The sequence below is a fragment of the Monodelphis domestica genome, chromosome 1 (genome assembly GCF_027887165.1).
Source record: "Monodelphis domestica isolate mMonDom1 chromosome 1, mMonDom1.pri, whole genome shotgun sequence".
NCBI classification, from domain to species: Eukaryota; Metazoa; Chordata; class Mammalia; order Didelphimorphia; family Didelphidae; genus Monodelphis; species Monodelphis domestica.
Window position 1 is genome coordinate 641,073,268 of NC_077227.1, and position 26,193 is coordinate 641,099,460.

The 26,193-nt window shown below is 37.6% G+C and overlaps 1 long non-coding RNA gene and 1 pseudogene across 1 annotated transcript; both read right to left on the reverse strand.

Annotated features, from left to right (window-relative positions):
* Positions 1-2,261: 2,261 nt before the first annotated feature.
* On the reverse strand, positions 2,262-4,398 carry LOC103096063 (uncharacterized). Its single transcript, XR_459222.3, has 3 exons — positions 4,188-4,398; positions 3,911-4,015; positions 2,262-2,536 (listed from the first exon to the last, which is right to left on the reverse strand). It is a non-coding gene; the product is annotated as an uncharacterized LOC103096063 (long non-coding RNA).
* Positions 4,399-7,407: 3,009 nt separating this feature from the next.
* Positions 7,408-26,193, reverse strand: part of LOC100618525 (serine/threonine-protein kinase MAK-like) — a 34,651-nt pseudogene continuing 15,865 nt past the window's right edge.

Sequence of the window (26,193 nt, forward strand, 5' to 3'; positions counted from 1 at the left end):
ATCTATGAGTTCATTTCCTTTTTGATTTACAGTGAGAAATTTTCTTTTCAATTTCTTTCCATTCTGTCAATACTAGTTATGATCCATGCAACTCCACCTCAGGAGCTTCAGTTAGCAAGAATGGAGGGACAGGTTTGGAGGGTGGCATTGTGGGTTGTGGGGAAGGTGTTCTGGTTGTAATCGGGTGGCGTATTAATTATTTTGTGTCCTATAGATCAGAGAGCAGCACAATTGTTGGTCATTCTACAGTCTTAAAGATCATTTGATTTGTTATAAGAATACAAGCCATTCTCCAACTGAGAAATGTTGACCAAACAAGCAATTTTCAGATGAAGAAATCAAAACCATCAATAATCATATGAAAAAATGTTCTAAATCACTCCTGATTAGAGAAATTATAATTAAAACAACACTGAAGTAGCATTTCACACCTATCAGATTGGCCAACATGTGTTTTGTTTGACAATAAAAATTTTAAAAATCACTTGACTCATGATGAACTTTTTCACAATAATTATGAGATATTAGGGCTTTATTAATCTCATTTACAAATGAAGAAGTGAAGTTCAGGAAGGGCTCATTAGGTGTCAATAATAGGACCCAAATCCAGACAGATATCCTCTGAATAAAAGTACTTTCCACTAAACCCCAGTTTCTAATTAGTTTATAAAAACTTTGAGATCAGTAACTATGTCATACCTTTTTGAATTTTAGGGCCCAAACACAATAGGCACTACAAGTACCAAAATGGTAGACCATTAACATTGCAAAATGATTCATCATTGTTTTGCAGATTCATCATAATTTTTAATGGATATGACTCATTATCAAGTTGTTAGCACAGTACCCTGCACATGATAGGTATTCAATAAATGCTTGCCTAGATTTTGCTACTAATAGCAATGCAATAATCTAGGACAATCCCAAGGGATTTATGAGAAAGAACACTATCCAAATCCAGAGAAAGACCTGTGGGAGCAGAAACACAGAAGAAAAACATATGACTTATCATATGGTTCTATGGCTATATAACTGGGGAATTTGGTTTTAAAAGATCACTCTATTACAAATATGAATAATACAGAAATAGGTTTTGAGCAATAATACATGTATAATCCAGTGGAATTGCTTGTCAGCTCTGGGAGGGGGGAGAGAAGGAGGAGGGAGAGAACACGAATCATGTAACCATGAAAAAATACTCTAAATCAATCAATCAATAAAATTAAAAAATAAATAAATGCTTGCCAATGATATTAAGGAGGCATTAATCTCTTCATCCAGAACCCACATATAGAAAATCAGTTCTATACCATCATAATCAATATCATCATCAAATCACAATAGAAGATAGTAGGATTTAGGTAATAATAGCCCCAACTCTCCCTACAGTTGGTCAAATTCTTTTATATACTAAAACCTGAGGGAAAATGTTAGTCAGTGCCAAGAAAACTATAGAATTGTGTCCAGAATAACAATATCTACTGATAGTTACCCTGAGGGATGAATACAATGATTTTATTTATCATGAGAGTTTTGAAATTGATAAGTTTATTTAGTTGAATACTCCTAAGATCAAAACATATCAGAATGTTGAGAGTAATCTAAAAGGTAAAGAAAGAGTATGGCATAATGAATAGAGAATAGAGCCCTTTTTCACGATTAAAGGTCATGGAAATATTTCTTCACAGGAGACCCAGGATGATTCTAAAAGTTCTTATGCCATTAAAGAAGTTCATACATTTTGTGATGTCCTCTTCATACCCCTTCTGCCATAGTATTATATTTATATTATATATGTGTTATATATATATATATATATATATATATATATATATATTATATAGGTCAAGAAGACCTGGCTTCAAATTCACTCTAAGTCCATACTGGTTACATATAATCAGTACCCCAAAAAAACTCTTTATGATAAGTTTCAGAGCAGGTACTGCCTGCTTTGGTAGATGAAATTTCCCAAGTGGTAGTTCCCTCCACCAACAAATCATGGGCCCAGGTCTAAAAAAAGGGGAAAAATAATTAGTTCCACCTTGACATTGCTTTTTTGATGAGTATCTGAAGAAACAAAAATATGATTCACATTGTTAATGCAGAGGTTTAGAGATGTTTAAACACAAGTACACAACAAATTGCTTGAATTCCAACATGAGATTTCAAAATCTAAATTCAAGCTCTGAGTGTTTTGCTTATAGTATTTTAATATACTCTACCTTTTTCTTCCCAAAGATGAAAGAATATCCATATTTCTGAAAGCATTAATTCTGATTTTATTGATTCGCAGTGATTCCTCATGTCCACAGCCATTGTATTGCCAACACACAGTCCAATTTCTTCCCCTCTCCCTATTTTTAGGTATTTCATTTCCTCTCTTTATGTTCTCTGGTACAATACTGAGATCCAGGATAATCTTTCCCAAGATCCACAACAATGACCTCTTGAGAAAATATTACTCCTTTTAATGACCATCTGCTGCTCTCAAATGAGGTGTTAGAAACATATTGTTCTTCTTCTGGCTCTTGGAATTCTTTTAGATTATGTGTGCAATAAAGAGAAAGGATAAGACAAATGACCTCATATGATACCATACTTTAGGAACAAAATTAAGTCTACGTTCGTCTTAAATGTAGATTTGAAAGTGGATTATGCTAGTAAGAAGCAGTCAACTATCCTTAAAAATGGGGTAACAGTCATGAAAAATTATCATTATCCCATTTCATCTATATTTCCTTAATACCTTTGTAATACATTGACTTATCTAAGAAACAAAATTTCTCAAAATACCAATATCCTTCTGCCCAGAAAGTATATGTTATAAGAACATCAGAAGGAATAGCTTGTTTGTATTATATAGTCATTTGTCTCTTGCTTTCCCATTCAATCATGAGTTCCTAAAAGCATCCACATCTGTCCTCCCTTAGCAGTAAGCATGTAATAAGTGTGACTGAGTGACTACCTGTCTAGACCCATGAATTTTCCAGTCCAGATCCAAGGGGGGACCAAGAGACATGTTATGAGTTGTCATAAAGTGCCAACTAAGCATCTACCTTGTAAGTTAGCAATTTTTCTCAAAACATGAATGACAACAAAATAGTAACAATAACAGCTGATGTTTATATGACACTTAAAGCTTTGGAAAGCACCTTACATATAGTATCTCTTTTGATCCTCACAACAACCCTATGAAGTAGGTGCTATTATTTATTCCCATCTTACAGATGAAGAGACTGAGGCAGTCCCATGCTTCAAATGCTCTTCCTCCTCTGCCTCCTGCCCTCTCAGGCTTCCTTCAAGACCCAAAACTCTTCTACCAGACACCTCTCCTGGTCCTCCTCCCACTACACTAGTGATGGCTTCCCTTTAAGGTTACATCCAATTTGCCCTGGGGATGTGTGTGAGTTTCCTTCAAAGTTCATCTTGTGAAGCCTTCCTGATCACTCCACCCACTCCCCCATCCAACTGTTAGTTTCTCCTCCTCCAAATTACTTTGTATTTATTTTGTGTATATTCATGTATCTACATCTTCCCCTATAGAACATAAACTCCTTGAGGGCAACCGATGATTCATTTTTGTCTGTATTCCTAGTACCAAGAATCTAGTAGATGCTTAAGAAATGATGATGCAGATAAGAAAATTATCAGGTTATCACTGCCAAATGACTTCGATTTATTTAACTCCTCTTTTCCTCTCTGGCTTTTTTATTTTCTGGTGTCAGAACCAAGGCCTTTTCACTGTTTTCTGTCTTTGCACCAGAATGCCAGGTTTCATAGGAATGTCCCTATCTACATGCAGCAGCAGGAAGACAACTCTACAAAACTATTACTACAGAATTTTTTTAAAGGCATCGAGGACTTCCAAAAACTGTATCATATAAAACCATACTCTAAGAAAAAGTCTTACCTCTCTTTTGTGGACCTGTCATCTTAGTCTTAGATTCTGCATACAATTTCTTATGAGTTTGCTTCATATTCTCTAGAAAAGGTCTCTCTCTCTCATTGAATGGCACTGGGAAATATATAAAAGGTAGAATGGCATTGATACTTAAAGAAGAAAATGCAGAAATGAAAAACCATAAATACGCCAAATATTATTTGACTAGTTTCAAAATGTGATTTAAGATCTAAACCTAGCTTCTAAGATGGATTTTGATTAATTTATTAGTATGGATCAATAATACCTTTGCCATGATAAAACCACTATTAAACTGAGGAGTAGGAAACACATCATAAGAACAATGAGGTCACAAATTCCTAGAATTTCAAAGTACATAGATGAATTCTTGACTTTAATGATCACTCTCCAAATTTTTTTTTCCAGCTCAGTTTGAATTTGTTTCTGTTATTCTTTGTTTTCTAGAAACAGAAGAACAAAAGTGTCAGAATTGTTTTTATTAGTTCAGTTCCATAAAATACATTCTTCCTGTGTAGGTAGAGTTTACTCACACTGACTTACTTCCTCCTAATAAATGTAGTAGGGATGGGGTGGCTGGAAGAGCCACTGAACTGGAATACTTGTAACCATTGAATTCTCCTCCCCAACCAGTAAGCAAGCAGCCAAGGCAGAGATCACTTTTCCACTCATGTCACTTCTGTGACATCATAAAATTATGGAACAATTGGGCCGGATCTCAAGTGATCATCTTAATTCAGCCCCTCACCTTCAGAGGTGAGAGACTGAATTTTCCTCAACTACTATTAGCTTTCTTTCCCCACAAAGAACTCAAAGAAGGCAATGTGGTACAGTGAGAAAATTGCTGCTGGATTTGGAATCAAAAGGACCTAGATTCAAATCCTACCTCTTTTATTTACCTGTGTGATCTTTGACAAGTCACTTAAAATCTCTGGGCTTTTGTTCCTGCATGTGTAAAACAAAGAAGCTGGACTAAATGACAACCCAGGTATTTTACTGTCCTAATGCATGATTCTATGATCTCTAAGTGTGGTGATTTCATTGCTTCACTTAGAGGTAAATGGAGCATCTGGTAGCTTCCTATTTTTTTTTTAATTCAAAGATATTTTCTTTTCCAAGTTACATGTAATAACAATTTTCCCCACAGGTTTTCCAAAATTATAAGAACCAAATTGTCTCCCTCTCTCTATTCCCTCTCCCTCTTAGAGAGGATAAGCAATTTGATCTGGGTTATACATGTATTATCCTGCATAACATACTTTCATATTAGTCATTATTACAAGAGAATCTTATATTAAACCAAAACCCCAAAATAAAACCTTAAATGAACCAATGTGAAAAATCGTGTGCATTGATCTTCGTGCTTCATCAGTTCTTTCTCTGGAGGTGACTAGCATTATTTGTCAAAAGTCCTTCAAAATTGTCGCAGATCAGTGTACTGCTGAGAATAGCTAAGTCTTTCACAACTGATCATTGTACAATATTGCTGCTACTATGTACAAAGTTCTCCCAGTTCTACTTATTTCACTCTGCATGTAGGCTTTCTGAAATTATCCTGCTCATCATTTCCATCATCAACATATAGCATAATTTATTCAGACATTCCCCAATTGATGGGCATCCCCTTGATTTCCAATTGTTTGCTCCCACAAAAAAACAAAAAACAAAAAAAAAACGACTATACATTTTTTGCACAAGTAGTTCCTTTTCCCTTTTTAATTATCTCTTTGGTATACAGACCCAGTAAACAAGGGTATGGACAGTTTTATAGCCCTTTGGATATAGTTCCAAATTACACTCCAGAATGGTTAAGTCCATTCACAACTCACATTTGCACTGTGTCCCAATTTTGCCACATCCCCTCCAACATTTATCCCTTTCCTTTCCTTTCATATTGGCCAATCTGATAGGAGTGGGGTGGGACCTCAGCTTTCTTTTAATTTGCATTTCTCTAATCAAAAATGATTTAGAACATTTTTTTATGTGATTACTGATGGCTATGATTTCTTCATCTAAAAATTGCTTTTTCAGGGCCTTTGACCATTCTTCAATTGGGAAATGACTTGTAAATTTGACTTAGTTCTCTATACATTTGAGAAATCAGACCTTAACAGAGAAATTTGCTATAAAACTTTTTTCCTGGTTTGTTGTTTCCCTTCTAATCTTGGTCACGTTGGTTTTATTTGTACAAAGGCCTTTTACTTTAATGGGATCAAAATTATTCATTTTACATCTTTTGATCATAAATTCTTCCTTTCTCCATAGATCTGCCAAGTAAATTATTCTATGTTCTTCTAATTTACTTATGTTATGTAAAAATGGATTTTGAACTCTGGACTTCAATCCCCACAAGCCCTTGCTCCACTTCCCCAAAATGCTTTGTAATCTCACTGAATTCTCAGGTGGACCGAGACTGAGAAGGGATTTAACCTGATTGCAAAGGCTTCTGTGGGCTCTTTTTGGACTTCCATTTTGGAGCAGACACGGCTCTTCCATGATGTGAGATTATCTTGTCTAGGCCTCTCTGGCCTAGGCACGTGTTTCTTATCCTGTATTTTCTTTAATCCTTAATCTTTAATAAACCTCTAAAATAGAATACTCCTTGCAGAGAGAAACTAATTTTTACCTGCCTCAGTCTCCCCTAAATTTTAATCTTTACAGTTATCACTCTTTATATTTAAATCATAAACTCATTTTGATCTTATCTTGGTATAGGATATGGTCTATACCTAATTTCTGTCATATATTTTCCAGTTTTTGTCAAATAGTGAATTATCATTCCAAAAGTGGGGTTTGGGGTTTTTATCAAACATTATATTGCTAAAATAATCTACTCCTGTATATTATGTATGTAATCTATTCCACTGATCTAACATTCTATTTCTTAGACATACCAGAATGATTACTGCTTTATAGTACAGTTTGAGATCTGGTACTGGTAGGCTACTTTCCTTTACTTTTTTTTTTCATTAATTTACTTGATATTTTTGATCTTTTGTTCTTTGTTAAATTTTTTTATGGTTGGACACTAAATATTTAAATTGATGGTTGCCAGGGATTTAATTATAAAAATCCCAAAATGAATTACTAAAGTAAATGGAATTTATGATAGTTTATTTACAATAGAGGAAGATTTAAGGAAGTAAGAGAGAAAACTCCAATTTCCTCTGAGCCAGGTAGAAATTCTAAAGCCCTAATCAAGGAAAAGAGTCTCAAGAAGATGGGCCTTTCTTGAAGGTTCACACCTCCAGAAAGGCAGGGTCACTAAGTCAGCCTTTCACTCACCAATGGTGATTGTCTAAAAGGAAAGCAGTCTGAGGTCTCCTGAAGGAGTTCCTCCAGGCATCGGGCCTCATAGACAAGTCCAAGTTTCCATCTTCCAGTCTCTCCTTGGAGTGTCTGTCTTCCCTCCAGCTCAGATTGACTGATCCTTCACTCTAAGCCCAGGTGACTGACTGTCCTCTTCAATCTTTGTTTCCTCTATTTTTTTTTTCAGGTAACATTTCTTTGCATGATAGCTTTTCAATTGGCTTAATTATGCTTTCTTCTGCATTCAACCTGTTGAAAGCAAGTCCTGTACCAATGGGCCCCAATGGTTTGGAAAAGAGTGAACTATTCCAGGTATATATGGATGTCCTTTTCCACTTGTCATCAAAGATACATTCTTAGGATTGCCTCAAGTAGTATTGTTTGGCAGCTGAACTGGATTACATATTAGGGTTGGTTTTATAGAAAGCAGCAGGCAAATTCTTATTTTCTCTTTCAGACTGATTGGAGCCAAAGTGTACAAGTTCAGGTATACTAAATGTCAAATCCTTTTTCTTCTTTTCTTTTGGAGCAGATTTACTGGACTTCTTAGAATGTGAGGCTCCAAAATCAGAGTCGTCAATATCTTCCCAGCTATCTCCAGTCTTGAGCACAGTCTGACCCCAATGCCTCCTACCATTTTTATGACCCACTGCAACACTGTGCTTAGGTGATGAGTTTTGATGATACTTGGAAATAATGGTTCTTGATGTTTTTGATGAAACTATTGTTTTGAAGGCCACTGGGAAGGCGACTTCTGTGGCAGCTGAATTGGTTGTAGTGGCTGATGACTAATTTTTTTGTTGGGGATGTGGCTGGGGCTGCTCATCTGGTGAAGGCTTTGGTTCTAATTCAACAAATGATTGTTTTGACTCTATTGGCTGAAGTTGTTTATTCACAGATTGCTTTGGTTCTGAGTACTGCAGAGGAGTTCCTAATACTTGACCAACTTGAAAATAGGGATATTTTAAAGCCTGACTTGCTGTTGGTTGTTTTTTTTTTTGGGAGGGGGTCCCAATTCAGCATATCACCCATAAGTTGTATAGCTTCACTACTTGCATTGGGAATTAAAGTTTTCAAATTTATAGGAACACACTGTGGAAAGTGGAAATTAATAGAGGATGCAAGCTGGTAGGTCCTCTTTTTAGAGATCTTTTCCTCTTGTGTCACCTCCCCTAAATTTCACATATACCAATCACAGCAGACACTCCTCTCCAGAACTGCCCACTCTTTAGTTCACACCTTCTTTGGTTAGATTATACCTTTTTTGGTTACTTAACACCTTTTTTTTTTTTAGTTAAAATGGGTAGATCTTTTTCAAATACTGAGTTAACATTTTTGTAGATTAAAATCTAAAAATAGATTGTGGATTACAATTCAATCTTCCCAATAAAGGAAGAGCTAAGTATCTTCATTGTTACAATCAGGGGAGAGCTAAATCTAATCTTCACATCTTCCAGGTGAATTTTGTTATTTTTTTTCTAGTCTCATATAATAATAATAATGGATAGTTTGCCTGGTAGGACACTGAATAGGTAAATTAATTTAGGTAGAATTGTCATTTTTATTATATTAGCTCAGACTACCCATAAGTAGTTAATATTTTTCCAGTTATTTAAAGCTGACTTTATTTGTGTTAAAAGTGTTTTGTAATTATGTTTATATAATTCCTGTGTTTGTTTTGGTAAGTGGATTCTCAGCTATTTTATATTGTCTAAAGTGATTTTAAATGGAATTTCTCTTTTTCTTTGCTGCTGAACTTTGTAATATATAAAAATGCTGATGATTAATGGGGGTTTATTTCATATACCACAACTTTACTAAAGTTATTAATTATTTCAACTAGTTTTTTAGTTGATTCTCTAAATTACCATCCTATCATCTGCAAAGTTTAGTTTCCTCATTGCCTACTTTCACTCATTCAATTTTCTATATTTAAATAGTTGATTTAGAATATTTTTCCATGGTTACAAGATTCATGTTCTTTCCCTCCCCTCTCCCCAAGCCCCTCCCATAGCTGGTGAGCAATTCCACTGGGTTTAACATGTGTCATTGATCAAGACCTATTTCTATATTATTAATATTTGCACTAGGGTGATCATTTAGAGTCTACATCCCCAAATATATCTCCATCAACCCATGTGATCAAGCAGTTCTTTTTCTTCTGTTTCTATTCCCTCAGTTCTTCCTCTGAATGTAGATAGCATTCTTTCTCACAAGTCCCTCGGAATAGTTCTGGATCATTGCATTGCTACTAGTAGAGAAGTCCATTACATTCGATTGTACCACAGTGTATCAGTCTCTGTGTATAATTTTCTCTTGGTTCTTCTCCTTCACTCTGCATCAATTTCTGTAAGTTGTTCTAGTTCACGTGGAATTCCTACAGTTTATTATTCCTTTCAGCACAATAGTATTCCATCACCAACAGATACCACAATTTGTTCAGTCATTCCTCAATCTAAGGGCATCCCCTCATTTTCCATTTTTTTGCCATCACAAACAGCACAGTTATGAATATTCTTGTACAAGTCTTTTTCCTTATTATCTCTTTAGGGTACAAACCCAGCAGTGCTATGGCTGGATCAAAGGGAAGACAGTCTTTTAGTGCCTTTTGGGCATAGTTCCAAATTGCCTTCCAGAATGGTTGGATCAGTTCACAACTCCACCAGCAATGCATTAATGTTCCAATTTTGCCACATAACCTCTAACATTTATTACTTTCCTTTGCTGTCATGTTAGCCAATCTACTAGGTATGAGGTGATACCTCAGAGTTGTTTTGATTTGCATTTCTCTAATTATAAGAGATTTAGAACATTTTTCATGTGCTTATTAATAGTTTTGATTTCTTTATCTGAAAATTGCCTATTCATTTCCCTGGCCCGTTTATCAACTGGGGAATGGCTTGATTTTTTGTACATTTGATTTAGTTCCTTATAAATCTGAGTGATTAGACCTTTGTCAGAGGTTTTTGTTATAAAGATTTTCCCCAATTTGTTGCTTCCCTTTTAATTTTGATTGCATTTGTTTTGTTTGTACAAAACCTTTTTAATGTAATCAAAATTATTTTGCATTTTGTAATTTCTTCTAACTCTTGCTTGGTCTTAAAATCTTTCCTTTCCCAAAGATCCAACAGGTGTACTATTCTGTGTTCACCTAATTTATTTATAGTTTCCTTCTTTATATTCAAGTCATTCACCCACTCTGAGTTTATCTTGCTGTAGGGTGTGAGATGTTGATCCAAACCTAATCTCTCCCATACTGTTTTCCAATTTCCCCATCAGTTTTTGTCAAATAGTGGATTTTTGTCCCCAAAGCTTGGATTTTTGGGTTTATCATAGACTGTCTTGCTGAAGTCACTTACCCCAAGTCTATTCCACTGATCCTCCTTTCTGTCTCTTAGTCAGAACCATATACAGTTTAAGATCTGGTACTGCTAGGCCACCTTCCTTCCCATTTTTTTCATTATTTCTCTTAATATTCTTGATCTTTTTTTCTTCCAAATAAACTTTGTTATTGTTTTTTCTAATTTAGTAAAAAAGTTTCTTTTTAGTTTGATGGGTATGGCATTAAATAAGTAAATTAGTTTGGATAGGCTTGTCATTTTTATTATGTTAGCTCATCCTACCCCTGAGCAATTAATGTTTTTCCAATTATTTAGATCTAGTTTTAGTGTTTTGTAGTTGTGTTCATAGAGTGCTTGTGTTTGTCTTGGCAGATAGATTCCCAAGTGTTTTATATTGTCTAGGGTGATTTTAAAGGGAATTTTTTTTCTGACTCTTGCTACAATTATAGAAATGCTGATGACTTATGTGGGTTTTTTTGTATCCTGCAATTTTGCTAACGTTGTTGATTATTTTCACTAGCTTTTTAGTTGATTCTCTAGGATTCTTTAAGTAGACCATCATAATATCTGCAAAGAGTGATAGCTTGGTCTCCTCATTACCTATTTTAATTCCTTCAATTTCTTTTTCTTCTCTAACTAGCTACTGCTAGTTCTTCTAGTAAAATGTTAAATAATAGAGGTGATAATGGGCATCCTTGTTTCACTCCTGATCTTATTGGGAAGGCTTCTAATTTATCCCTATTGCAGATGCAAGCTTTCCCTGGATGTAACTTTGTACAGACTCTGCAAAGCATGTTCAGGGAAGTAGAAGAATCTTTAGCTTTGCCATGGTCACAAACAAATCCCATAGAAGATCTTAACATAATTGCTAACAATACATATATACAGAAGTCTGAATCAAACAACATTTTGCAACTTAATGAAGGGAATAGTCATAATAACAGCATAGAAATACCAACCAGCACAAATGGAGAAAGGAACCCATTGCAAGCTGATATTCTAGAGCCAGAACAAACACAAACCAATTCAAACCAAGAATGGGACATAGGAAAAATTGAGTTACAAGCACCTATGGTTTAAGTCAATCAAGTCTTGAAGACATAGTATATAGGAAGGACTTCAACAGAAGTAACAGTAACAGATCCAAAATGGTTGGGTCCACATGAAGTTCTGTTCATTTCTCCATTGGCTATAAAAGTTGCAAAGATTCATGGTTCCACTGTTCCCACATAAAATTGCAAAAATCAAACAGACACAGAACAATCAGAACACTCACAAACTACTCAAAACTTAGAATCAAATCAAAACCCAGAGAATTAATGAAGAAAACACAAGACACTGCTGAAAATTCCAGTAGCTAAAACCAATACACATCACAGCACACTCATATATTAAGTTTCAGTGCAAGAGGAAAGATCCCATCAGTCAACATGTAGACAACAGACAAAAATCCGACTACCACAGATGAAGAAAAAGAACAAAAGTCAGAAGGAAAGAATAAATGAGTCAACTTACAACAAAATAGGGACAATTAGAACTTTAAAACTTGCAAAAAAAAAAGACAGTCCAGGGAGAAGGACAAAAGGGAAACCGTATATGTAAGATTAGTGTGGCATAAACAAACAAAAAAACCCACAAATTAACCTCACACTATAAAAATGCAAACAACACTACATAACTTCAAGAAAGAAGAGAACCTATAGGCAACTAGTTAGACAAAGGACACCTTGCAACAAAAAGGGTAAGTATGTGCATGCAACAGGACATATTAGACATTGCACAACACAAAAACTGATTTCTAGACATGAACCTTGTGTAAATAAATGAATGTCTGAAGATTGCATACGTGCAATATGTGTATATTGTATAAATGTATATACTTCCTAAGTCTATAGAGTTTTTTAACCTATCAAGGACACATTTCATTTCCTTGTAGAGCTAAAATCTCTATGCCCCCCCAAAACTTGTAAAAATGTATCATTTGTAAATATGTACATACTTGTATCATATATGCATAAAAGTAGATAAAACTTACTAACAAAATTCTAACCTATAGATTAGAGTAGCAACTAACCACATTAAAATAATAGCATAGGGAAAGAAGCAGATAGAGACTAGGAAAAAGTTATGTTTTTTAGCTAGACAGCTTAGGGACAGCATAAGGATAAGACTATAGTATATTGTTATACTTTGGATAGTGATACTAACAAAAATAAGATAGATAACCAAATAAAATAATAGCACAATTTAAGATTATTTTGTAAATATAAGTAGGTTAACATTTAAAATAGAAAAGTATGTAACTTGCCATAGCATAACGAATGATTAATACGAAAATTGTTGTATTGTTACATTGAATTTACTCTGGATTTGAGAAAAACTAATTTGCTGTTACAAAAATTGTTTACTCATTGCAACATTGCAATGTAATTTGTATTATCCTTTTCTACCCAAAACTTAGAATCCTAGCTAGAGTAAGATAGGAATTTATTATTTTGGTGGGATAGAACATAGGATGAGTAGGAAAAGACAGTGTACAAGCAGCATGAGTTTTTAGCAAAAGACTCACGAAAATCAAAACCAGGATATTGTAATGATGGGAAGTAGGACAAAAGAACCATTGGGGGAAATTGGAATGTAAGAATGACAGTTGGAAACTGAACAAGGACTTCTGGGAAATTCTCCTGAGGAGGGGGGAGTGGAAGGAGGAGCTGTTTCTCTGGACCATTTCAAGACATCTGTGGATATTTCTGTCACTGACAAAAATTCTAACATTGAGGATTCCTATTGAAAACATTGCTGGTTCCTATCAAGAAACCTAATTTCTTCAAAGACTTTCATTCCATGAACTATTGAGATACTGGACTGAAATTCATGAGCAGTGCTCTTTCCCCATTTTTCTACCTCTCCTCTGCTTACAAGAAAACCTTTTACTTCAGTAATTAGTTTTATTTAGAAAGAGATTTAGGGAAGCCCCAAACCCCTCCAACCTTTACCCTTTGCCCCAATCAACAATTAAATCAAATAAGCAGTCAGATAGCGAATTCAATCTTGTTCATTTACATCTAGAAAGTAAGCCCATTGGCAGACTCCATCTTGTTGCCAGTTTTCTAGAAGACATGAGGGGGAGGCTTGTGAGATCTCCAAAGCAGAGCACATCCAGATTGAAGTCCCTCATACCTCTCCTTGTAGAAAAGACTTCCCTGCTGCCTTTGAGGGCCAGCACGGCCACCAAGGGGCAAGCCTTCACTGAAAGGAGATCTCCATTTTGTCTCCATCAAGTAATTCAGGGACTCTAGGAGGGAGTAGTGAGGGAAGTCATTTTCATCAACCCTTTCCTCACTGCCTTCAACCCTCATTTCTCCATCTAAGGAGTGTGAGTCCTCCAAAATTACATAGACAACATATGGTAGGATTTTGGTTTCTAATCCATTCTGCTATTTGCTTCCCTTTTATGGATGAGTTCATCCCATTCACATTCAAAGTTGTGATGACTACCTGTGTATTCTCCAACATTTTGATTTTCTCTCCTTGTCCTTCCCTTTCCTCTTTCACTATTTCCTTCTACACTAGTGTTCTATTTTTATCAGTCCCTCCTAATCCCCACCCTTATTTTAATTTCCTTTCTCCCACCTCCTTTCCTAGTATTGCTTCCCTCCTTGTCCTCCCTTTCCTCTCCCTCCCTTTTTATTCCCCTTTTATGTTTTTAGGGTCTATTAAATTCCCTTCCCCTTCTCTTTCCCTCCCTTTTTTTAAACTCCCTGCCCTACCCCCCCCCCAACTCCCCAACTTCCCTATAGGGTAAGATTGAATTCAATACTCCAATGGACATCGATGTTTTTCCCTTTCGGGACTGATTCCACTGAGAGTAATGTTTGAGTATTACCTTTTAGCACTCTCTTCTGTGAATTTTAGTTTTACTCCACCCTGCTTAGTATTTAGAATTCTAGCAACTAGGAATGTATACATCCCCACTTAAGGATTAAGTGTAGGGGAGGAAAGTCCATGACCTGTGTGTGCTAGCAAGTGACAAATCAGAAACAACTGACTGGCCCCTGGGCCATCCAAAGCCAAGTTTAAGCCCCATGTAAGACACAGGGAGTGATATAAAGAACTGCCTTTATATTTTGCATCACTTCCTGTGACCATAGAACTCAGTCCTGAAGGAGCTCAAGAGTGAGACCTCAAACTGCTTCCCTTAGATGATCAGGAGGTGAGTGATAAGGCTGACTCCCCTTTCCTTGGCTTTTCTGGAGAGACCCTTTGGCTGAAGTCTCTGAACTCCTGCCTAGCTCAGACCAGGCTGGAGCAGATCTTCTTCCCCTTTTCATCTCTCTCTCTCTCATTCTTAATTTTTTCCTTCTATTGTAAATAAACCACCATAAAATCCCATTCTGACTTGAGTATTTCATTGGGATTTAGAATTTAAATACATGGCAACCAACTAAAAAAAAAATATATATATATATATAGTCCAATCATAAAATTTACTCCTTACACTTCCTCTCCTTCTTATAATTGTATTCTTCCCCTCCCATTTCCATGTACCTTTTTGGGTAGTATAGATTATCCTAATTTTCTTATTCCTTCAAGTTTCTCTTGGTACCATCTTCTATCCCCCCCTTTCTTTCTTTTTCCTTTTTTTTGCACATGATTTAAAATCACTTAATATCCCAATCTCTACCTATGAATAATTCTTCTGAGTACTATAATAGTGAATACAATTTTTGAGTTACAAATAGTATTTTTCCATGTAGGAATAGAAACAATTTGGTCTTATTGAGGTCCTTAAAGAAAAAAAATATGACCCCTCTCTTTCTTATTTACCTTTTCATTTTATTCTTGGTTTTTGTATTTCGATGTCAAATTTTCTGTTTAGTTCTGGTCTTTTCCTTACAAATATTTGGAAGTCTTCTATTTTGTTGAATGCCCATACTTTCCCCTGGAAATATATAGTCAATTTTTTGGGTAGGTGATTCTTGGTTGTAGACCCAATTTTCTTGCCTTTTTGAATTTTGAATTTCATATTACAAGCCTTGTGGTCTTTTAGTGTGGAAGCTGCCAGATCCTGTGTAATCCTGACTGGTGCTCCTTGATATCAGAATTGTCTCTTTCTGACTTCTTGTAATATTTTCTCCTTAGCTTGGAAGCTCTTGAATTTGGCAATTACATTCCTGGGGGGTTGTCTTTTGAGGATTTAGTGGTGATCTATGGACTTTTTCAGTGTCTATTTTGCCCTCATTGCAGAACCTGTTATGTTGGGAATTTGGTGAGGAAAGAACTCACTCTGACGTTTGTACCTCTCAGTTTTTTGCAAAGCGTTCATTCTTCATCACAAACCTTCGGGCAGTTTTCTTGAATAATTTCTTGTAGTATGATGTCAAGGTTTCTGTTTGTTTCCAGGTTTTTAGGTAGGCCTATGATTCTCAAATTGTCTCTCTAAGATCTGTTTTCCAGATCAACCACCCTTTCAAAGAGATATTTTTTGTTGCCGTCTAATCTGTCATTCTTTTGACATTGCTTTATTAATTCTTGCTGTCTTGTGAGATCATTGGCTGCTACTTGACCAATTTGAGTTTTTAATGACTGGTTTTCAGCTAAGATCTTTTGGGTTTTCCTTTTTCAGTTTGATTTATCCTTCTTTTCATGACTTCCAGCAGGTCATTTCTGGTCTTCAATTTGTTTATTATTTCATTTGATTTCTGGGCTTCAATTCCCAAGTGGGAGATTGTGTCTTTTAAACTGTTATTTTCTTTTTTTACCTATTTCCCACTTTTCTTGCCACATCAATTCCATTTTTCTCATAATCTCAGATTTACAGTCTTCAAGAACTTGTGGCCACTTTACTTTTTTTTTTTTAGGTTTGGGTGTGTTTACTTGTTTGTCATCTTCTTCTGTCTCCTCTTTAGTTTGGATTTTTTTCTGCATAAAAATTATCAAGGGTTGAGGTTTTCTTCTTTTTTTTTTTGGTGTTTGTGGATTTTAGTTCCTGGGAGTTGGTGGCCATTTCCTTGTTCCTGTATAAGAGGGAAAGGCCAGGAGCAATGGAAAATATTTAAATTTGACAACCTATCTCAGGAGAAGAGGAAATGGAACCCCAGCTGACTTTGGGAGATGGTGTGGAACTTTTCAGCCAAACTCAGGAGGGGGCAGTTGAAAAAAACTGGAAGGGTTCTTTGCTCCTGGAGCTGAGAGAAGAAGGAAATGACCCTTTGCTGTGAAGATACCTATTTCTCAATCCTTTTGCCTGAGCCATAGAAGATCATATTTTCCAACCGGTGACACTTTTAGGATATAGACTTTTGTCCCTTAGGGGAACCTAAGAGCTTATTCTGAAGAAAGACCCTGGTTCAAATCCCCCAGATCTGTATAGGAAATACCTAGGGATTTCCTTTTCCCTCTGTCCTCATTACTCTTCAACCCATTATACCTAAATAAATAGACATCTTGATTTTAATAGAGACTTCAATCAGATTCAATGTATTAGGGGGGGAGTTTCAAAGAACATCATTCAAGAAGAGGAGGACTGAGAGGAAATCTTACTTACCCTTTTAGTCCAATTAGAACTGACTCCATTTGTTAACAGCCCAACTGGGGGAAGGGGAGGAAGGAAGAAAGTGTTACCTTATATTTATTCCCCAAGTAGCTAGAACTTTGATTCCTTCTTCAATTTCCCCACTAATACATTCTTTCCTGATCAGAAGCCTAAGTGAGGAATGTGGGCCATCTTTGTACTGGCCTCTGGGGAGGTTTTTTCCCTGAGGATATTTTTCCCAGTCCTCAGCAGTGTCCAGCTGCTCTTAGGGGCATGCATGTCCAGCCCCCAAGAACTTAAAGATTGTCTGGAAGAGGTATGGGTGTGGGGTGTAGGTAAGTCTCTGTATTGAGCACTGGAGAGGTTTTTACCCAAGGGCTTTTTTTCTGTTCTCTGTAGCATTTTGCTGTCAGCCACCCCCTCTTTGCAAGCTCCACACCCTATCTTCATGTTTCCTCAGCCTCCTGGTGTTCCAAGACTAGTTTGTCTTAGGGATAAGTCTGTGCCGACCTCAGCCAGCCTCTCTCCTAGCACTTAGAAGTTTGTCCCGTGCTCGCTTGGACTCTGGCAAGGTAGGTGACATGGGGGAGGGGTGATGAGCTCACCCCTTGGTGGGACAAATTTCACCCCCTTTTAGCATGGAAATGCCCTAACTTTGCTTACCTTCCATGCTCTGCCCTACTGTGGAACTCCTTCACTTGTTTGATTTTGGTTTTGTCCTTTTGAAGCACAGTGTCTCAATTGGTGGAGAGGAGAAGAACCCTGCTTTTACTCTGGAGCCATCTTAACCTGGACATTTCTTTCTTTTTTTATTAAATGTACTTTAAAGTATTTTTCCATGGTTACAGGATTCATATTTTTTCCCTCCCCTTTTCCTTCCCTCCTCCCAGAGCCAACAAGAAATTCTACTGGGTTATACATATATTATCACTCAATACCTATTTCCATATTATTCATTTTCATAATAGAGTAATCTTTTAAAAACCAAAAGTCCACATCCTGTAGCCATATGAACAAGTGATAAATCATATGTTTTTCTTTTGTTTTCATAGCTGATAGCTATATAGTGTTCTTTTGTGGGTCCACACCTGAAAGGAGGCTAGGCACTGAGGAAATATGGGTGCAAGGGTTTAAGGATTAAGGGAGAAAGAACATGAGGAGGGAAGAAAGGGTTCAACAACATGGGATTCAGTCTGTCTTGCTCCTCTGATGGGAAAAGAGCTAGAGCCACACATGAACCCAGTTTTTATTGCAGAATCAAAGAATGGGAAATGGGAAGTAGTTAATGAACACATGACAAGGTAGAGAATTTAACACTGGGCTCAGCTAAGAAACATAAGATCAAAGAGGTGGAGCCTAAGACAATGTAGAAGTCAGCATCCTGCCCAGAGGTCCATTTGACCTTTGGACTGTAGGCTTGCATGGTCAGAATGCCATAAGATTAGAGTTTCACTTTGTTACAAGGATCAAGCAATCACTCACATGAAATGTAAGAATTATATCCATAAGTCTCGAACATGAGCAGATTGCTTTTAAGAGCCAGCCTTTGTGTACATCTGTAATATTTTCATGATAAGTTCATACCTGGAACCCTACTGCGTTCTTTCTCTCCATGTGGATTGAATTCTTTCTCATAAGTCCCTCAGGATTGTCCTATATCATTGCATTGCTTTTGGTAGCAAAGTTGATTACATTTGATGTTCCACAATATTTCACTTTCTATATACAATGTTCTCCTGGTTCTGCTCATTTTGCTTTGTATCAGTTCATGCAGGTCTTTCCATTTCATAAAGAAATCCCTTAGTTCATCAAAAGAGTAACCCATCACCATTACATACCACAATTTGTTCAGCCATTCCCTAATTGAGGGACACCTCCTCATTACCAATTTTTTTTTTGCCACCACAAAGAGTGCAGCTATGAATATTTTTTTACAAATATTTTTCCTTATTATCTCTCTGGAGTTCAAACCCAATAGTGGTATTTCTGGGTCAAAGGGAATGCATTCTTTTAAAGCCCTTTGGGCATAATTCCAAATTACCTTCCAGAATGGTTGGATCAATTCACAACTCCACCAGCAATGCATTAGCATAGCATCCAAATTCTTAAAGGAAAGTTAAATGAGCTATAGACAGCAATCTAAAGACTATACTAGGAGGGAACAACTTTCCCCTTTTAGAACTAGATAAATTGAACCACCAAAAAACAAAAACAAACAAAAAAAACAAGAAAGAAGTTAAAGAGATGAACAGAATTTTAGAAAAATTGGATATTTCTGGAGAAAATTGAATGAGAACAGAAAAGAGTATGCATATCTTTTTCTCATCTCTACTTGTCACAGTCAGAAAAAAGGACATTAAAATTTCACAACCAAATGCAGGAAAGCAAAAATATTAAATTCATCCCTTTTACACCAAAATGCAATAAAAACTGTGGAAAAATAGATTAAAAACTAATTCAAGACTAAATTTAATAATAATCTAATTTGGAGACTAATATAATCTAATGAGTGAGTCAAATAACAAATCATAGAAATAATTAATAATTTTATCAAAGAGAATGAAAACAATGGGGAAAATGCCATACCCCAATTTTTGGAATTCAGCAAAGAAGTACTTAGGAGGAAATTTGTATCTCTAAATTCTCACATTAATAAATAAAGAGGTCAGTAAATTTAGCATAAAGTTAAAAATAGGTAGAAAAATAACAAATTGGGAGAAGCTGGGTGACTCAGTGGATTGAGAGCAAGGCCTAGAGACAGGAGGTCATAGGTTCAAATCTGGCCTCAGATACTTCCTACCTATGTGACCCTGGGCTTAACCCCCATTGCTTAGCCCTTACCATTCTTCTACCTTGGAACCAATACACAGTATTGGTTCTAAGATGGAAGGCAAGGGTTTAAAAAAAAGAAAGAAAACAAATTAAATATCATAAATTACTCATTAGTTGGAAATCCAGCAAATCAGAAATTAAACATTAAAATTAAACAATTAAACAGAAATTAAACAATTAAAAATTGAAACAAAACCATTAAACTGGTTTTATGGGGGGAAAAAAACAAAAATGTTAACTGTCAGATATAAAGATTAGGGAAGAAGAATTCATGACCAAACAAGAGATAGAGGGCACTATGGAATATAAAATGCATAATTTTGGTTATATGATTTTTTTAAAGTTTTGCATAATTTAGAATTATACACAAAGGGCTCTAGAACTGTGTATACCCTTTGAGCCTACTGGGTCTTCATACCAAAGAGATCATTAAAAAGGGGGAAAGGACCTCCTTGTACAAAAATATTTAGAGTAGCTCTTTTTGTGGAGGCAAAAAATTAGAAACATAGAGCATGGCCATCAATTGGGGAATGACAACAAATTGTTGTATATGTTGGGATGGAATACTATAGTGCTATAAGAAGTGGTAAGCAGGATGATTTCAGAAAAAGCTGGAAAGATCTACATGAACTAATACAGAGTGAAATCAGCACAATGGGGAGAATATTATACATAATAATGGCAATATGATACAATGATCAACTGTGAAAGACCTAACTACTCTTCAGCAATACAATGATCTAGGACAATTCTGAAGGACTTATGACAAAGAATGCTTTTTACTTCCAGAGAAAGACTTGATGGAATATCCAGATTGTTTTGAAATGATATGAGCATTATCTGACAACAATGATTAATATGGAAGTATGTTTTCTTGCCATCTCTGAGAGAAGAAAGGGAAAATAGGGAGAAAGACAATTTGGATCTTATAATTTTGGAAAACATGTTGAAAATTGTCATTACATATAATTGGGAAAATAACATATCTTTGAATAAATAAATTAAAATGACAAAAACAAGTTTTGCACAAATGAAACCATTGCAGCCAAGATTAGAAGAAGAGCAGGAAACTAGGGATGGGGGAGAGGAATTTTTTTGGAGGAAGTTTCTCTGATAAAGGATTTATCTCTCAAAAATATAGAGAACTGAGTCAGATATATTCTGACCATAACCCACATGTGCAATAGTGGGTGATGAATCAGAACTGACTGACTGCCCCCTGGGCAGTCCTAAGCAAAACTATAGACTATAATTTGTCCACATAAAAAGTAGAGGAAGACAGAAAGTGATACAAAGAAACTTCTTTAAAAGGAGCTGTTACTTCCTGTGAGAGGAGTTCTCTGATTCTTTGGAGTTCTGAGTTTGAGTTGGAGGCTGGTGAAGAATCTGCTTACTGGAACTGAAACCTTGGACTTGGTGAGACAGTTCTTCAATCTCTCCCTTTGGACTGACACCTGGTGAGTGAAAAGATCTGACTCCTTTCCTGGATTTTCTGAAGGGACTAGCCTCAGGAGAGACCTACCCTCTTTAGAGAAGCTCCATGCATCCCCAGGTCCTAGGCTCAAAGCTGAGTCCCCTCTGGCTAAGGACTAACTAGCCCTGCCTGGGTTGAGTCAGAGCCAGAGCAAAAATACATAGTGTGTAACCTAGATATTTTACCCTATCCTCTCTCTGATTTTTCTTACTATTACTCTTTCTATATTTTGTAAATAAATTGTTAAAACAAATCTCTTTGGAATTAATTAAATTCCTGGTGACCTATTCTTAATTAATCCAGTCCAACCTTTTATATAATAACCCCAAAGATTTAAACAATAAAAAAAAGGAAAAGAACATACATATGCAAAAATATTTCTAGCAGTTTTTTATGGTGGCAAAGAACTGGAAATTGAGGAGATGCTCATCAATTGGGGAATGTCTGAACAAGTTGAGGCATATTGTTGTGTGTGTATATATATATATATATATATATATATATATATATATATATATATATATATATATATATAGTAGTTTCTTGGTGATCGAAAATGACTATTGTCTTTGTGCAGTTTCATCCACGGTGTACCCTCATGTGGCTTTGAAGTCCAAAGGCTGAGGCGCATAGTGTGTGGCACACGGGGCCTGGGACGCCAGTTGTTACGGGAGATGCGGTTGTGGCCTGGTGTCGGCGTTCACACGCAGCGGCAAGACGTCGACGTCGCTCATCTTCAAAGGTGGCGCCATGGTTAATGTGGGTTCGCCAGCTGCTTCTGACAGAGGCAGCGAGTTCTAGTTGCTTTGGTGTAATGCCAGCCCACTTCAAGTTGGACTTTAGCTGATCCCTGAATCCTTTCCTTGGTCGGCCTTGTTCCCTGAGTCCAGCCGACAGTTCACCATAGAATACCTGTCTTGGTATTCGCTGTGAGTCCATGTGGATGACGTGTCCAGACCATCGTAGCTGGGTTCTGAGGACCAGGACTTCGATGCTGGTGGAGTTGGCTCTGTCGAGGACTTCCTGATTGGTGATTCGGTCCTGCCATCGGATCCTCATGATTGACCGGAGGGAGCGTTGGTGGAATTTCTCCAGCTGTTTCATGTGCTTCCGGTACAGTGTCCATGTCTCGCAACCGTACAGGAGCGAGCTGAGGACCACTGCGTTGTACACTTTGAGCTTCGTCGCAGTGTTTACACCGCTGTGTTGGAAGACTTTGCAGCGCAGCCGCCCGAGTGCCTGGCTGGCCTTTTGGATCCTGGCATTGATCTCGTGGTCTAGGGACCCGTCGTTGGCGATGGTGCTGCCCAGGTACTTGAAGGTGTTGACGTTAGAAAGCTGCGTGCCGTCGACTGTAATGCACGGCTGGTGAGTTGGCCTCCCTGGTGCAGGTTGGAACAGCACCTCTGCTTTGCTGAGGCTGATAGTCAGGCCAAACAGTTTTGTTGCGGTGGAGAACCTGTCCACAATGGTTTGGAGATGATTTTCTTGGTGGGCCATGAGAGCACAGTCATCTGCGAAGAGAGCTTCCAGGATGAGTCTCTCTGTTGTCTTTGTTTTTGCAGTCAGGCAGCGAAGGTCAAATAGTGAGCCATCCAGTTGGTATTTGATGTAGAAGCCCAGATCTAGATCCATAACAGCATGTCGTAATACTTGGGTGAAGTATAGGTTGAATAGTACCGGAGCGAGGACACAGCCTTGTTTCACGCCATTGGAGATGTTGAAGCGATTGGAAGTCTCTCCACCAGATAGGACTTCCCCTGTCATGTCGACATGAAAGAGCTGAATCAGTTTGACGAATTTTGCTGGGCAACCGAGCTTGCTGAGGATCACCCACAATGCTTCCCTGTTCACTGTGTCGAACGCCTTTGTCAGATCTATGAAGACAATGTAGACTCAGGTTCTGCTCAAGGCATTTTTCCTGCATTTGCCTTACCGTGAAGACCATGTCGATGGTGCTGCGATCTGGTCTGAAGCCACATTGTGATTCAGGCAGGTTCTGCTCTGAAACAGATGACAGGAGTCTGTTGAGTATAACTCGGGCGAGGATCTTTCCAGCAGTGGAGAGTAGTGAGATGCCTCTGTAATTGTCACAGGCTGCTCGTGAGCCTTTGCTCTTGTATAGGACTACGATGGAGGCATCTCTGAGTTCTGGGGGCATGTCTTCCTCTTCCCATATGCTGGTCAGCACTATGTGGAATGCCTGGAGCACCTTTCCATTTAAGGCCTTGTACACCTCGGTTGGGATCCCGTCTTTACCGGGTGCCTTGCCTGCACTCATTTGTTTGATGGCTTTTTGGACTTCCTCTATTGAAGGAGAGACGTCAAGTTGTTCAATGGTGCCATTTTGGGGGATCTGGTCAAGGGCGCTTTGGTCAACTGAAGAGGGTCGGTTGAGAAGCTGACTGAAGTGTTCTTTCCACCTGTTGCTGATGCCTTTTTTATCTTTTATGAGAGTGTCACCGTCAGAGGATAGCAAGGGAGTGGTGGTGGGTTTTAATGGCCCATAGACAGTCTTGAGGGCACTGAAAAATTGTTTGTAGTTTTTCATATCAGCAAACCGCTGGGTTTCTTCTGCCTTTTTTTCCCACCATCGGTCTCCTGATCTCACACTGCGCCGTAGCTTGAAGAGACTTGAATCTGTCCTTTTTAGGAGCAGAGTTTGGGTTATTTTGCCACTCCATAAAGGCAGTTACTACTGCCATAAAGGCACTCAGGTCAGAGTAGAACTGCTCAATGGTCTCCTCTGTGCTGGTCAGTGTTGGGATATATGCGCTGATGATTGTGGCATACCGGTCCTTGCTGAGAGGCAAAAGGATCTTCATGAGCCTCTCGCTGATGCCCACAGGCGAGTCTGGCAGCTGTTTGAGCAAACTGGTCTTGATAGCCAGGCCAACACCGTGGATTCTGTCTTCATTTGAGGCTCTGCCTTTCCAGAAGAAGGTGTATCCAGTGGTGGGTTCGCTGAGTGATCCCTCTTCTGGTAAGCGTGTTTCACTTAATGCTGCGATGTCGATGTTATATCGCGCCAGATCTTTACCGATCAGAGCTGTTCTTCTCTCAGGTCTTGGGGTATTCTCTCTATCAAGTAAAGCCCTGATGTTCCATGCTCCTAGTAGGAGTTTCTTTGTATTTTTTTCTTTGATTTTGACCGCTTAAAGGAGATGACCCGCCAGCCGAGGTGTGCTGACCGGGTGTTTGTAGGGCAGGCAATGTTTGGGACACCTTTTCTAGTCCCCTCCCTTGATTAGGGTGAGCAGTGCTGTCCTAGAGAGGGCTGCTCAGTTGCCCAGGATGCTGCTGAACTTCCCTGCTGCCCTACAGGGCCGAGTGACCACTGGTCCGTGGGCCGCCTACGTGCAGGATCGTGACTACAACTGCCAGTGGTCACCTCCACCTGTTGCGTCATCACTCCCCCATCACCGCAGGTCTTGAAGAGGGTGGGCAGGGTCAGGATAGATGAGTGTGCACAAAGATACTTGTGTGTGAAGGAGATTTAAGTGGAAAAGCCAATGCACAGAGACAGTCCCGCTCTCTCGGCGTTGGAAGCCTGGGTCCAGTGGCACGAAAAGTCGTTACACCTGGAGACTTCCTCAGCTGCATTGGATGGCCGTGTTGTCCTTTGTGCTCCATCACGCCCTGAGCACTCCACAGTGCTTCGCTGCGTCGCCCTCTCAGCCGTAATAGAATACTATTGTGCTATAAGAATGAAGAGCAGGATGTTTTCAGAAAAGCCTGAGAAGATTTATATGAATTGATACAAAGTGAATTGAGCAGAACCAGGAGAGCATGGTACACAGTAATAGCATTACCATATGATGATCAGTTATGAATGACTTAGCTATCCTCACCAATACAATGATCTAAGAAAGTTCTGAAGGACTCATGATGAAAAATGCTTTCCATCTGCAGAGAAAAAATTGAGAGTATGAATAGAAATTGAAACATACTATTTTTCTACTTTATTTTCTTTTCATGGTTTTCTTTCACAACATGACTAATATGGAAATTCGTTTTGCATCACTACACCAATATAGCTATATCAAATTGTTTACCTTCTCAAAGAGGGAGGTAAAGAAGGTATTTTGTATTCAAAATTTTATAAAACAAATGTTAAAACTTATATTTACATGTAACTGAAAAAAATTACATTAATTTTTTTAAATTACTGCAGAAAAAAAAATGTATGTTCCTTGAAAGCAGTCTTTCTTTTGGTTGTGGTGGTCTTCTTAGCCCTTAACATAGTGCCGACACATATTCGTTGCCTGACAATCTCATAACCTGGCTCCAAACTACTTTTCCACCCTTCTCATATATTCTTCCTATTCCCCCATTCTGTTCCTTGCACACCACACTTATCTCCTGTCTCTGCTTCAGGACTGACTGGTCTCCATGTTTGCAGTATTTGCAGTCTTTTCTTCAGCCTCTTATAGTCTTTTAAAATTCTTTAAAAATTCTGATTAAGCATACTTTTACATGAAACTTTTTCTAATCCCCAACTCTTCCCCCCACCATAGATGTTACTGCCTTCCCCTCACATAATTTCCCTTCATTTCTATTGAATATTTTAAGATATTTATTTATATGTGTGTTATCTCCCTGATAGACCATAAACTCCTTAAGGGCAATGACTGTTTCATTTGTCTTTATTATGTATCACCACACAGCACATAGTAGGCATTTAATAAGTTCTTATTGATTAATAATTAATTTTTCCCAAGTGGGATCCTCCTTCTTTTGCTCTTTTTAGAAGGAATTAGATAAAATCAGAAAATGAGAAAAG